This window comes from Megascapheus bottae, chromosome 3 (assembly GCF_031878675.1).
Source record: "Megascapheus bottae isolate mThoBot1 chromosome 3, mThoBot2.hap1, whole genome shotgun sequence".
NCBI lineage: Eukaryota > Metazoa > Chordata > Mammalia > Rodentia > Geomyidae > Megascapheus > Megascapheus bottae.
This window is the reverse complement of record NC_143511.1, coordinates 53,872,954-53,885,763: the sequence shown is the minus strand read 5'-3', so window position 1 is coordinate 53,885,763 and position 12,810 is coordinate 53,872,954.

Here is a 12,810-nt window from a genome sequence, read left to right as displayed (position 1 = left end):
AGGGAAGGGGGAAACAAGATGAGGAGAGGGGGTGCGGAGAGGGAAATGGGGACCAAAACATGAGAAAGGATAGCAATATTTGTGAAGTAATGCACCTTCTAACTTGTGAATATAATGTAACCCTTCTATTAATTACAATAAAAAAGATTATTTGCTAAATGAAAGGACCTCCAGGATATGGAAACAATGGCAATATAATGAGTGATTGTTGTCCTTAATGTACTATGTTACCTCTCATCTCTTTTGCTGACCCTTGGTTACCTCATACGGTTACAGTATTTTACCTTGTTATCTGATATATATATATATATTATATGCTTATTTGGTTATTTGAAAAAGGATAGGGAAGGGGGGAAGACAAGATGAGGGGCTGGGGAGGGGGTAGGGAAATGGGGACCAAAACACGAGAAAGGGTGTCAATGTTTGTGAAATAATGCACCTTCTATCTGGTGAATATAATGTAACCCTTCTATTACAATAAAAATATATGAAAAAAAGATTATTGATGTTAGGCAAAACAAACACTCATACCTTCAACACCACCACTTCCACCACTACCACCACCACCACCAACAACAAAAATCCCCCTGAAACAGCTTTAAGCAAAATACATTCATTATAATGGGGCTGAAATTTTGTATAATAGTTGTGGATTCAATTAGGCATGAGCAGATGATGTGAGGAAGGGGTCGAAAAAATGTAGAAGGGAGCTAGGCACAGTGGCACATGCATGTAATCCTAGCTACTCAGGAGGCTGAGATCTGAGGATCGAGGTTCTAAGCCAGCCCTGGCACTAAAGTCCATGAGACTCGTATCTCAAGTTAACCACTAGAAAACCAGAAGTGGTGCTGTGGCTCAAGTGGTAGAGTGGTAACCTTGAGCTGAAGAGCTCAGGGATAGCTAGTGCCCAGGTCCAGAGTTAAAGCCCCACAACTGACAAAAAAATATAGAAGGGGAGACTAATATGAGAGCAAAGAGAAAAGTGAAATCCATTTGATCTAGAAGTGTGGTAGAGGGCAGAGTAGAAGAGAGTGGAGATTGAATGTTTCTTCTGTTTTGGCTTGGAGGATTGGGGAATGCTAGTGGCACTCACCTAGATAGTGAGTACAAATTAGAAAAATTGCCTATCTTGATTGACATTTAGCATCTGAAATGTATGTAGACATTCTTGAGGTGAAATGCCTAGTAGGTATATGGATACACGGGAGGTAAGTAGATGTGTAGGCTATGAGGGCTAGTGAACTTACTGGGATTTCCAAGCACAATAGAAGGGGAAACAAGGACAGAATTTTCATAGTCTTCTCGTTAAGGAGGAAAAATAGAATGGATTGGAGTGTTAGATAGAACAATTGAAAAAGGGGTTTCCTGAGAGTAAAAGGGAAAAAGGATTTATTTTATTTTTTTATTTTTTATTTTTTTTTGCCAGTCCTGGGCTTCAGCCCAGGGCCTGAGCACTGTCCTTGGACTTTCTCAAGGTTAGAGCTCTACCACTTGAGCCTCAGCACCACTTCTGGCTTTTTTCTATGTATGTGGTACTGAGGAATCGAACCCGGGTCTTCGTGCATGCTAGGCAAGCACTTTAACCACTAGGTTAAACTCCCGGCCCCAAGGATTTATTTTTTAAAGAATGAAGAAACAATCTTACAAAACTCTCAAGCAAAGTAAAATAAAGACCTTTAACATAACTTTTACAATGGCATAAGCTCTTTTTGAATCCTTTAGTTTCCATCAGGAACATTTCCCTCCATACACTCTATGCTTATTTCCTTCTCTTTCTTGGGTCTTAAGTGATGGTTATTGTTTTTTTTCTTGATTGAAGAACAAATATGACAGGTGCAGGATAATATTCAAATTCTTTTTTTTCTTTTTCTAACTCAGTAAGACTAGTACCTATGTTTCTGCCCTATAATATCAAATATATCCTTCGGTTGACTTCATCATTTTTTTCCTTCTTCTTTGTCATTTGATACAGACACAAGTAGGTGGGAAAAGCATATTGGTATATGATATAAGATGGTGGCTTAGAACTGTTTTCTATCTAGATTCTGTGGGAACAAAGGAGAGAGTATGTTCTGAAGTGATGGAAGAAACAGCACTAGAAATTGCAAGAAAAATGGCAGGACAGAAAAGCAGAGAAATAGGCAACAGAGCAAAGCAGTAAATAGTTTCCAATGCATCCCTAGTTTCCTGGTGAGGAGGAAGGGAAGCTGAAAATGCTATCAAGGTAAGCCATATGGGCCCTGGTTTTAGATGTGGGACAAACTCATATTTTTCAAATCCAGTATTGGAATCTGATGGGACAGTAACTGCTCCGGTATGGAAAGCCACCCTCAGTAAAGAAAGACATTCTCTCCTATTTTTGTCCCTGTGAACTGTATCAAGACACTATCTTGGTAGTTAAATTGCTGGATGGTCTTGAAAACAAGAGCCCAGGGGGATTTAGGACTCCTTGACACAGTGTCTAGATGGGATGTGACCATGAGACTTGGCTATAAAGAGGGAATGGGCCTAACATATAATCTTAGAGAATCTCATGTAATACAGAGCTCTGGTAGGAAAGGATATAGTAGTTGGATGCCCACACAAATTGAAAGATTTGATGAAAACAAACAAGAGATCATTTTCTGCCTATAGGAAATACCTTACTGGCAAAAGACAAACACAGAATTAAATTGAAAGGATAGACAAAGATTTTCTAAGAAAGTGGCATAGCCTTACTCATATCTGACAAAGCAGGCTGTAAAAGAAAATTAACCAGAGGAGACAAAAGAAAGTGGCTTCATGATGATAAAGGAAACAATCAATCAAGGGGATAAAATCACTGTAAACATTTAGGCATCAATATTGCACACTCAATTTCATGGAAGCATGGCCCCTCCCCCTATTAGACACAAAAGCACAGTGAGATACCCAGTATAATCTTCATGGGCACCTTAATGCCCTACATTCACTAGTAAACAGAACAGCCATCAGTGAAGGGAACATTGGAATTAAACATTAGATGGGTGCAACTATAATTCTAGCTACTCAGGAGGCTGAAATCTAAGGATCAAGGTTCAAAGCCAGCATGGGCAAGAAAGCCTGTGACAATCTTATCTCCAGTTAACCACCAGAACACTGGAAGTGGTGCTGCGGCTCAAAGTCATAGAGCACGACCCTTGAACTTAAGAGCTTAGGGACAGCTCCCAGGCCCAGAGTTCAAGCCTTACCACCAACCAAAAAAAATTCTCTCTATTAAATGGATCTAAAAGACATCAACAGAATATTCTAGTTTGTTGCCTTTCAGCAGCCCATGGAACTTTTTGGAAAGTAGATCATATTTTAGGACATATATTATCTTAACAAATATAAGAGGACTGAAATAAGTGCCTATATTTTATTAGAGCACAGCAGATAAAATAATAGCAAGAGAAATTATAAACAATAAACATATGGGGATTGAACAATTCATGCTTGAATGACCAACAAGTCATAGAAGAAATGAAAGGGATTAAGAATCCATCAAATAGATCTGTGGTGGGGGCTGAGGCCTATATAATCCTAGCTACTTAAGAAGCTGAGATTGATTGTGGTTCAAACCATCTTGGGCAGGAATGTCTGTTGAGACTGTTATCTCCAGTAAACTATTAAGAAGAAGCCCAAAGTGGTGCTGTGATTCAAGTGGTAGAGCAATAATCTTGAACAAAAAGAGGCTTAGGGTCAGTTCCCAGGCCTTCAGTTCAAGCCCCAGGACCAGCAAAATAAATAATAAATAAAATTAATAATTAATAATCCATGGAATAAAACTCATGAAGTGGATGGAGTGGTAGAGTGTCTTGTTTTAGGAGTGTGAAACTCTAAGTTCAATGTCTTCTCTTATCACTATTCCCTCCCAAAATAAGTAAATAAAAATCCATATAATACAATGAAAAAGAAAAAAATAACAGAATTTTTGAGGCACAGCAAAGGCTATGCTAGCAGTTTAAATCTGAATATCTATGTGAAAACATTCTAAAGATCTTAAATAATCTAATAATACAAATGATGCTCTTAGAAAATCAAAGAATAAGGGTATTCAGTACCCAGAAGCAGAAAGACATAGCCTAGTAGGGCACAAATTAATGGGAGATAACAACAACAACAACAACAACAACAACAACAACAACAATCCAAAGAATCAATGGGAAGATAAATGAGATAGGTAAAGGCATAGTTAAGCTAACCAAAAGAAAGGAGACAATTGGAATTAATAAGTGACAAGAAGAAGCATATCATAACATGAAATTCAGAGGATCAGTAGGGAATGTTTCAAAAAAAGGGTAGAAAATCTAGAAGAAATGGATAAATTTGTAGGTGTATTTAATCTATCAAAATTTGAACCAAGAAGTTATAAACCACTGAAAGAATTCTATAACAAGCAATGAAATTGAAGCTGTAATAGTCTTCCAACAAAGAACAGCCCAGGAGTTGACAGATTCACTGCTGAATTTCATTTGAACTTTCAAGAAGAACTAACATTTATAGAATACTCCTCAAGCTATTCTATAAAATAGAGAGGGAAGGAATGCTACCAAACTCAAGAAATGCAGCCAACATTACTCTGATTCTAAAACCCAGAAGGCACCTCTCTCTCCCTCTCCCCCCCCCCTCTCTCTCACACACACACACACACACACACACACACACACACACACACACACACAATTACGGAACATGTTCCTTGATGAACTTAGATGCAACAATTCCCAACAAAATATGTGCAAACCATATTGAATAGCATATATATATATATATTTTAAAAAACATACAAAACCACAATCAATGTTGGAGATATTACAATAGCAGCTTTCAAATATACCAGAACCATCATAACAAAAGCTATAGTCTATATATTAAGAACTAACCAAGAGAGACAAATCTATGGAAGCAGAAAGCAGGCAGTGGTTTTGGGATTAGGGTAAAGGAGTGACAGAGGAGTTGGTAGAGGGTTTATTTTTAGAGTGATGAACATGTTTTGGAATTAAACAGTGACAATATACTAGATATTGGATGTGCCAAATACTATTGGACTGTATGTATTGTGTATATATGTACAGGTACATAGAATGTCATGTGCATATAGACAGTAAAATGGTTACTGTAGGAAAGCAAATGAGCTTATCTATCATTCCACCTAATTAGTCATTTCTTCGAGGCAAAAGCAGCTAAATTTATTTTTTAACAAGAATCCAGAATATGAGAGGAACTGTAGTCCTCATGTTGTAATTAGACCTGTAGACTTGTTCACTTCATATCTGCCACTTTGTATCGTTTGACCTACATCACTCTCTGCCCTGGCCTATATTTTATTCTCTGTATCTACAGATTTGACTTTTTTTTTCAGCTTTCTTGAATGGTACACTTTGAGTTAGAGCATTTTACTTCAATGGAAAAGATTGGAAAGGAACTGCTTCAGATTATAGGGCAGTTAAGACTCAGAGGAGGAAGCATGCGGGATGGATAAGTAAGCCAGAGACTTAATAATAGGCCCGTTAATAATAGAATAGGAGGTAAAGATAAATTTCTTTAGCTATTCTGATTTTACAGGCTGCTTAAATAAGACGATTTTTATTAAAAATGAAAATCCTCAGGGGGGCAAAAGGATTTACTGTGTATTGAAAAACATTAAACATAGAAGGCTCTTAAAGAGAATCTGCTTTTTTCCCCCTGAAAATAATTAAACAAGCTGCTACATCCTGATCACTGTGATTGGTGTCAACACTGAGCTCTTTTCAGATCTTAGAAAAATATTTTCCCCTCTTAATACTCTCTTAATCTTATCCACAACAGATTCACGAGTGAGAATTAAAGCAACACTGACTTGAACATGTAGCTTGAAGACACAGAACATATTCTCATCTTACTTGCCTGTCCAAAGGAGAGCAAAGTGTAGACAGAGAAGGACAGGATTAAAGAAAGAAGAAATGTTTCAGTGTGTGTCGATTTCCTTTCCAATCCTGTTGCCTTACATTTCTCACTCAGTCCAGAGGAAGTGAGGGATAGCAAACATGAACTGGAAACCATTAATTTCCTGATGTTTCCAGAGTGACAATGCAAGTGGTCGTCTCTCTAGGTCTCTACAGCCATTTGCACACACCATAAGAGCCACTAACTGTTTAGGTGGATGCTGTGGGAAAGCAAGGGCCATGCTAAGGGCCACAAGCCGGGCTTCAGTAGTGTGTGAAGGTGAGCCTGGATTTGACGTATTATTGGTATGCCCAAGACAGTCACAACATTTCAAAAATGCTAGGTGATTAAAACAAAATCTGTAGTGAACCTTCTCATGGTTTTTGCTCCATTCCGTACAACGTGGAAACTAAAGAATAGAGTTATGGTTTCAAGGGGAACCCATTGTCCCCGAGTTAGGCCTGGCGAGGATCTTCTGCCTGGCAGCTCTTTATGTTGAGAGATCGAGTATCACCCTCGGCCTTGAATCTTTAGACTCTGGCTTTCCATCATGAAATGCCCAGATTAGGAGATCCATTGTTCCTGGTGTCCTGCCCCAGTCATCTGGCATTTCAGGCATAAAAGTTTGATCATTCATCAGCAAAGAGATTGTTAGGTCTTTTAATGGTCTTTATAGCAGAGGAAAAAAGTATCTATAGAAATTTAATTGTTCCATGCTGTGCCACCTAGAATTTGTTTCCCCACTGACATCAAGGTGGGAGAAAAGGAGAGCCTTCAGGGACCTTGCTTTAGTATATTTATTTACTCTCCCTGTAAACAGGCAAACTGACAGTGAAGAGGGACAGTGTTTCTCTTTGGCTTAAAAATATCCTGAGACTTCTACATTAATGATCAAGTCTTTTGATATGCTTCTCTGTAGTTTTACAATCTTGTCAATTATTTAATAATTATGGGATAATTATTTAATATTTGTGAAATGTCTCCTATGCATCAGACATTGTGCTAGGTTCTCTTTAATCAATGGCTAGCCAATAAATATAGCCTCTATCTTCTGAAGCCTAGAGTCCAATGAATGAAACAGACAACAAAATGCAAGAAGTAATCCTGTTTCCTATTTTCATTGCTTACTTTCCTCTCCTGACTCCACAGAATTGTGACCTTCATGTATCTTTCAATTCACGTTTTCAAATCAGAAAAGGAGGCCACAGACCCTTATAATTTCTGGATGGATTATTTTCAAAAATCATTGGCACAGGTGACTTTCAAAATAAGATTTTATAAAATTCTGTACAAAAAAGGCCAGTTTTAGCCTAAAGTCAATGAGTCTTAAGTTTGGGGACTGCTTTTTTCAGGCACAGTGAGGGAATATGTGCATGAGTATGTGTGTGCCCATGTGCAGTTGTGAGCAGACAGGTGTGTAAGTCTTGGTTGGTTGGCTCCTGATGTGATTTAACAGGTGCTAGGATTTGCTTTTGTCTTCTCTCTGCCTTTGTTAAAAAATCCATATTTGTTCCTTAATTGCTTTCTTTATGGCCCTCAGCCATTTTATAGCTTTCCTAATTAGGTATTCTCTAACTCACTGGTTGTCAGAATGATGGCCCAGGACTACTGGCTCACTCAAGGTGTCTTTCAGGCTTGAGGAAAAGCCCTGTCTTCGGAATTGACTTGATTGGCTATGTTGTCTTCATAGCTATGGGAAATCCACAAGAGTGGATAGTATTACTAAACACAATGACCTCCTTCTCCCCTCTTTCCTCCCCTCCTCTCCCTTTCCCTCCTCTTTCTTCCTATCCCTTCTCCCTCTCTATTTTTGGTGGTGAATTGGAATAAGAATCTCACAGACTTTCCTATTCAGACTGGCTCTGAGCCTTGATCCTCAGATCTCAGCCTCCTGAGTAGCTAGGATTACAGGAATGAGCCCCTGGTGCCTGACAGACATTGCTTTTCTTATTTCTTCTTTGATCTGTCATTTGGTTCCAGTCTTTCATCACTCACAATTCCCTTTTCTCCTATACTGTACCATTCTCTCTTTGGGGGGTATTGCCTGGAGTTGTTATTACTTTGTCATTGAGCTGAAGAGCAGCCAACATCAAAAGCACGATTTCCCATTTAGCCAAATTCCTGACCTGTTTTTCTGAAAAATCAGCAGTACCTTTTTGTGACATGTTTGATTTGCTCAGAGAAATTTTGTTCAATGTTCCCTTATCTGGATATCCATAGTTTTGGTTATTCACTGATTGTAAGGATCATTCCAGAAACTTCCCTGTGGTTCTGGGATGCTGCCAGAAGAGAAGCAATATTTGGGCCATGAAAACAACTTCAGGGAAAACAGTTGAAGCTTATTTTAAAGACAGTGAAATAGTCTGGAAGGACCAGCGGCATTGGGTCCACTAAAGTCAAGGAAGGATAAATCTTGGTTATTGGCATAAACATTAACTATCTTGATATGTAGTGCCTCAGCCTGATACTATTGCTAAATTTGGGTTCATCGGGACAAGATATTGAGGAATCCATGAAATTTATGACATATGAGAGCAATGTACTATGTCACTTAATGGATGAAAAGTCCATCCTTTTTTGAATCATGTTATGAAAACTGCTAGCAAAGGGAAAAAAATATATTCAGGACAAATGGGTGTAACCTTTGGAAACCAACACAGATTTGGCTGAAGCAATACTTTCAAAGCATTAATCTCTTCCCTTGTAGTCCAGGGAGTTGTTACATTTTGCATATTATATATATATATTTTTAAAAGGTACTCATGGACCATTTTTTTTTTCATTGAATTCAAGGGCTTCGTGCTTGCTAGGCCAATGGCTCTAGCACTTGAACACTGCTTTTTCTTTTGCTTTCCGGATAGAGTCTTGGGCTAACTTTCTGACAGGCCTCTGGCTGGATCTTCCTATCCCCATTTTACAAGTAGCTTTAGTTTTTTTGGCACATTCTTATCAGTTTTCCCAGACTTAAAAATTGTCTTTGCTTTTATATTTTTGATGCCAGTACTGGGGTGTGAACTTGGGGTCTGGATGATGACCCTGGGCTTTTTTTTTGTTCAAGGCTAGCACTCTACCTCTTAAGCCACAGCTCTACTTACAGCTCTTTTTTAGGGAGATGGTCTCATGTATTAACTACCCAGGCTGGCTTTGAACTGCAGTCCTTAGCTCTCAGCCTCTTGAGTAGCTAAGGCTATAAGCATGAGCCATTGGTGCCTGGCTGCACTTCTTTTATCATACAAAGTCAGCATGCAGTAGACATTCATGCCATGTTACATGCAGCACTGTTACCAGTAGCCACGTTATGGAGTTGACCTAGGTGTCTACCAACAAACACAGATAAAGAAAGCGTGTTATGTGTAGACAGGGGAGTTTAGCTACAAAGAAGAATGTCATGTCACTAGCAAGAAATGAGTAGAACTAGAGATCTTCACATAGAGCAAAATAAGCCAAGTTCAGAAAGACAAATTTCCTATATTTTCATTATTATGCAGACTCATTATTATTTTATTATTATTATTCAAAACAAGAAGGAAGACTATTTAGAAGGAGAATATGGATCATCAAGGGCAAAGGGAGCAAGAGAAGTAAAAAAGAAAATGATAGTGAATAGGATCAAAGTGTAATATATACAGGTATGCAGATGTCATATGGAAGTCTATTATATTTTATGGCTAATATATGCTAAGAAAAACGATTTAAAAGCTAGAAAGAAAACAAATCCTTAGAGATGATTAAAAGTTAAAGACAGTGAGAGAAGAAAAAGATGAACGCAAGAGAAAAAAGAGCAAAAGGAAAAATAAAGTGTCATTTAAATGATTAAAAAAAATGGTTCCACCAGTAGACTGATCCTTGAAGTACTACACAGTGGCAATTAAATGTCCTGTAACCAAACACCAGTGCTGTTTCCAAAGACACATTTTCAGGCATCACATAGACTATTTTGCTGATCATTTCAAACACTTTCAAGGAAGGATCGGGTGCTCATGTTCAGGAAAGTGTGAAGCTTGTCCTTGAAGATGGGTCTTGCAGGGCATGGGTACACATGCATGGTAAGCTGCTGGTAAGCCTGTTTGTGGATTGTTTATCTCTTCACACTGGTATAGTTTCTTGGCATGTGGAAATGATGGCAGCTCTAGTCCTGGGAGAATAGTGTGGCAATGTCAAATGGAAGGCAGATGGGGAATGTCTCTGCATTTGCTGCTATTTTTGAGCAAAATGCTTTTCACAGTCAGAAGCATGACTTTTCTAAGTTTGGAACTTTTAAACTATACGGGCTAGTACCAACTAGAGGACTATGGGACCACTTGGAAGTTTGAATTTCTTTGTTAGTGAAGGAATTGATTGCTTTCTTGGAACATTTTAACCTTTTAGTTTTATAGAGGTATACTGCTATTTAGAAGTGCATATATTTAACGTATGTAATTTGGCAAACTTTATTGCATATAGATGCACATCCATAAAAATTTTAATGCAAGCAAGATTATAAGCATATCCTTCACTTCTAAAATTTTCTTCCTGTAGTTGTGTATATGTATGTACATTGTTAAGAAAACTTACTGTGAGATGTTAATGATAGCCAGGTCCTGTGTTGTATAACAAAATCTTTAGCACTTATACATTTGCATATGGGAACTTTATACTGCTCAAACAATTCTCAATTTCCTCTTCTGCCCAGCTGCTGAGAATATTTTTTCTCTTCATAGTATTGATGACTTTGACCATCTTAGATACTGCATGTAATAGAGGTATGCAGAATTTGTCCTTTTGTAACTGACTGATGATTCACATTACTGGCATTCACAGAACAAGGTATTTATAATTCATGGATGAAATTCAGCTGAAAGTACTCAGCTTGGAAATGTTTGTAAATTTATACTTATGAATATGTGATAGGTATTGTTAGAAGTAAATTGAATGTTTTTAGTTCTTGGTGACTGAAATGACATTGAGTCACATCTTAAAGCTCAGCAGGCTATGAGAATGGACATAAGTTTACTTTCCTTCCTATAATCCCTTCCATAACACCTTTATTTGATGTACAGAGGATGTTGACACAGATTTGTATTTATTATTAAGAATAAAATTCATGTGATTATAAAGTTGAGGTAAATGCAATGATAAATATAAATAATTTCGGGGGCTGGGAGTTTGGCCTAGTGGTAGAGTGCTTGCTTAACATGCATGAAGACCCAGGTTGGATTCCTCGGTACCACATACATAGAAAAAGCTGGAAGTGGTGCTGTGTGGCTCAAGTGGTAGAGCTCTAGCCTTTAGAAAGCCCAAGGATAGTGCTGAGGCCCTGAGTTCAAGCCCCAGGACTGGCAAAAAAGAAAAAAAAAAGAAAAAAAAAGAAAAAATCAGTAATTTCAATGGTGTAGCTCATTGACTGTAGTTTACAATGGTATATTGCCATTACCTCAATCTACAGTTAAACATTCTTACCACTTCCAAAGGAAACTCTACATCCATTACAATATCTATTCCTTACACTCTTCTTCTTTCAAACCTTTCACCACTGCCTATCTATTTCCTGTCTCAGTGGATTATTATCTTCTGTATTATTTATATAAATGGCCTTTTTGCACATGGCTGTTTTCACTTAGCAAAAGAAAAAAAAAGATCTCAAATTTTAACAGTCCAATGAGACAACACAGAAGAAAGGGCTTTTTGACAATAGTTGGAGGATTTTTTCCTGATAATGACTTAAAATACAGGCACAAAAAATAAAAAAAACAAATGTGATTTTTGTCAAACTGAAAAGCTGCTGCACAGAATGAAAACAGTCAAAATAGTGAAGAGAGCCTACAGAATGGGAGTAAATGTTATCACATTATAATAACATTCACTGTGTATAAGGAGCAGAAACTACTGCATACAATGAAAACAAGTAATCCAGTTGAAAATTGGGCAAATGGAGAAAGAAGATGGAGCCAAAACATGAGGGATCCAGCCTAGCTCTCCCCCCAACAACAAAAAAAAAGGAGTTGTGAAGTTCCAGGAGCCAAGTCCCCTAAGAATTTGACAACTACGAAACTAGGAAAGAACAGACAACTACACAAACTGAAGAGCTCCTATCCAATGCACTCAAAGAAAAAGAACCAGGAGGGCCCCTCCTCCCCCACCTCTCACCACGGGAGCCTCTGAGCTGCAAATGTGGCAGGGAACCTCATGATTCCTACTTGGGCAGGTATGGGAGGGGTCTGAGTTCAGTTCTGTAGCTTGCCACCAGCACTGCTCTCCCAAGGGAGGTGGGGGTACCTCGGTGGGCTATTCAGTGATTTCACTGATCTCGGGTCCCGCTGTGGGCTGTTCCCGGGTGCTGAAGGCTCCTTCCTGGTTGTTGTGTCTCCTCTCCAGTCTCAGCTACTGTCTGTGCTCTCCAGAGCCCAGGCTGTGTGACTTTCCTGTGTCTGGATTCTGTAGCCAGCTGGAATCTTGAGGTTCCTGGCCCCTTGGAAGCTGCCTGAAGAGACCTGAATAGCAAGAAAATTAGAATCACTGCAGACCTCTCCATGCAAACCCTCAATGCAAGAAGAGCATGGAAAAAAATATCATCCAAGCCCTGAAGACCAACAAATGCCAACCTACACTGATATATCCAGTGAAATTAGCATTTACATTTGATGGAGAAACAAAAATATTTCATAGCAAAGAAAAATGATACACATTTATTCACTCTAAGCCAGCATTACAAAAATATTAAATAAACAAGAACAAAATGTAGAAGAGAAAGAATGACATCGCCCGATTCGTAAGGAAATGGAAAGACTTGGAAAAGAATCATATTAAGTGTAGTGAGCCAGGGTTTCTCTCATTTGTAATAGTTAGTACACATTTAGGATTCTCCTAACAGAGGACCACCATAGCTCAAAAGCTGTGTACATAAGG